This window comes from Nematolebias whitei, chromosome 22 (genome assembly GCF_014905685.2).
Source record: "Nematolebias whitei isolate Nwh7 chromosome 22, NemWhi1, whole genome shotgun sequence".
Lineage (NCBI taxonomy): Eukaryota > Metazoa > Chordata > Actinopteri > Cyprinodontiformes > Rivulidae > Nematolebias > Nematolebias whitei.
In genome coordinates, this window is record NC_056519.1 from 1,641,532 (window position 1) to 1,644,779 (window position 3,248).

Genomic DNA, 3,248 nt, shown 5'->3' on the forward strand with positions numbered 1-3,248 from the left:
AGAAGGGCGGGTGACCATGTAACTGGCACACGAGAGTCTGACACAAAAAGACTCAGAGGACGGACTCTGATGAGACTCAGACTGACCTCTGGAGACCAGGTCCTTAAAACTCAGTGAGGTCCATCCAACCGTCATCCAACCATCATCCAACCAACATCCAATAGATTAATGGCAGTTGGATGATGATGCAACTGCCATTAATCTGTCATCCAACCATCATCCAACTGCATACCATTATCCAACATCATCCAGTCATCATCCAACTGACATCCAACCATCATCCAACTGTCATCTACCCACCATCCAACCATCATCCAACAATCATCAGTGAGACTAACCTGGATAAATACAAGTTGAATTTAATTGAATCCAACTGCCAACCATTATCCAACATCATCCAACCATCATCCAACTACCATCAGTCTGGCATCCATCCCTCCCTCCCTCCACCCACTTCTTCCTGCAGGGTCACTGGTACCTAACTCCAGTAGTCTTTGAGGCGGGGACACCCTGGACATGTCCAGGTCCATAGGATCCAGAACACACGACAGGACACTAGGGTCAGGAGTCAAACCGTCAGACTTGTTCCGTCTCCTTCGTGGAGTTCCACTCATTTAAACATTTAGACGTCATTAAACACTGAAGTGAAGACGGGTTTTAATGAAACAAACATTTATTGACTGAACAGAAGTAAAAACATCAATCAGTACCTCTGATAGAGTCGTTCACATTATTACCAACGTTACAGCAGAGACAGAAAGGCCACGGTAAGAAAGTCACAGCTGATGGACTCTGGATGTGCATAAACACTTAGTTACATCATGAAAGGCTCCTTGTTTGTTTGTTTGTTTGTTTCCTGTCACATGGACACGAGACTCCCATTAAAACTAGTTGACACTCAGGACTCACTGTGGTTCTTACAGATAGGAGAGAGACACCAATACACCGATTCACACACGCACGTGCACACGCGCACAGCTTTATAACAACAAACTCAACGCTGTTTATTTAATCTGTTGAAGCCATTTAAACTCAATAATCTGAATAAATGTCAGAACAAAAGGCGGGTTCTGGTTTTAACTTGGACCAAAGTTATTCACTTTTCTCCCGACTTTACAACTTCTTAACAGAATTAAACAAGTTTGTTTATTTTAATTTAGGGAGGTGGGAAAAGAGAAGTTGTTTCTTTGTGGATGTTCTCGCCACCTGGTGGCAGGGCAGAGAATTACACCGTTTGAACCAAAAGAACATTAAAGCTTAAAAACCTTTAGGGCTGCTCAGAGAAAACAAAACCATTTTTGTTTGTTTGGCCATGACGTCAGAAGTGAAAGTATTTTAGGACAAACTTAGAAAAACTATGACATTATTTTTGTTTGTCTCCCTTTTATACTTTCTTGTTTTCCTGTGGGTGTTTAAAGTGATTCCTAATGCCCCAAAATAACTTTTACTTTTGGAGTTGGTGTTCGTTAATGATTGTGATAAAAATGACAACATGAATCAGATCTAGAAAACAAGGCATCACAAATAGATACATAAACAAATAAACAATCAACAATGATAAAAATAAAAAGAATCTGATGAAGACTCCTAAAGTCAGGAGAATCAGGAAGTGGTCACATTCAGGACTTTGTTTTTTATTGCGACCTTTTCTTCCTCGTTGAGTTCCTCTTCAAAAAATAAACATTTTCTGATAAAATAAAATGTTTAAATGAAATATACAGACAAAAATATATTTGATAGAAATTGTAGAAGCTTCTGGAATTATTCTGGTAAAAAGCTATAAAACGTCAGAAACTGAACAAACTGAACGTTTCTGTCCACTTGTAAACAAAAGTACGCAGAAAAGATTATTTGAACCAACGTGAACGATAAAAAAGATGCACAAAGAAGAAAAAATACAAAAATAAATTCAAGTCAAAGTTTCTGTCCTGTATTTCTGGCACAAAAACACATTTTATACTACAGTTAAATTCTAAAAGATCTTCATGCCGACAGCGACGATGACGCATGAATAATAAATATCAGCTCGGTCGTTCTTTTGTCTCAGAGCTTCTGAAACTTGTGAAGATGATTATTCTCCCAGGAAGACTTCTTCTGTACAATCATGACTTCTTCTGTACAATCATGACTTCTTCTGTACAATCATGACTTCTTCTGTACAATCATGACTTCTTCTGTACAATCATGACTTCTTCAACAATCCGCTCGCTGCATCGTCGTGAAATAAACTCCTTCTAGAAGATGCGTTCGTGCGTTTTTACTACATGTGGACGCGTTTAAGGCACAACGACGGTTTCCTGCACAGAGAAACAAACACAATGATCATGTTTGCTGATGATGTTCTGCTTTGCATGTTCTATTGCTTGGAGATCAAAGAAAACATGTTTAAAGCATGTTTAAAGCATGTTTAAAGCATGTTTAAAGCATGTTTCTGTCTGCTGGTTTCCTGTGATTGTTCCCACATTTGAACAGTTTGATGGTTTCTTCGTGTCGGTGCTGGGACTGAACATCTGGCACGAAGGGTCAGTTTTTAACATCTGGACCAGTGAAGAGGTTGAACTGAACCAGCTGTTGGACATGACGAAGAGTAAAAACCACAGCTGAGAAACTACAACAATACGGTCAAACTACGGTGTAGTTTACAGTTGTGTAGTTTACAGTTGTGTAGTTTAATAGTTGTGTAGTTTACAGTTGTGTAGTTTAATAGTTGTGTAGTTTACAGTTGTGTAGTTTACAGTTCTGTAGTTTACAGTTGTGTAGTTTACAGTTGTGTAGTTTACAGTTGTGTAGTTTAATATTTGTGTAGTTTACAGTTGTGTAGTTTAATAGTTCTGTAGTTTACAGTTGTGTAGTTTACAGTTGTGTAGTTTAATAGTTGTGTAGTTTAATAGTTGTGTAGTTTACAGTTGTGTAGTTTAATAGTTGTGTAGTTTAATAGTTGTGTAGTTTACAGTTGTGTAGTTTACAGTTGTGTAGTTTAATAGTTGTGTAGTTTACAGTTGTGTAGTTTAATAGTTCTGTAGTTTACAGTTGTGTAGTTTAATAGTTGTGTAGTTTACATTTGTGTAGTTTAATAGTTGTGTAGTTTACAGTTGTGTAGTTTAATAGTTGTGTAGTTTACAGTTGTGTAGTTTAACAGTTGTGTAGTTTAATAGTTGTGTAGTTTACAGTTGTGTAGTTTAATAGTTGTGTAGTTTAACAGTTGTGTAGTTTAATAGTTGTGTAGTTTAACAGTTGTGTAGTTTAAT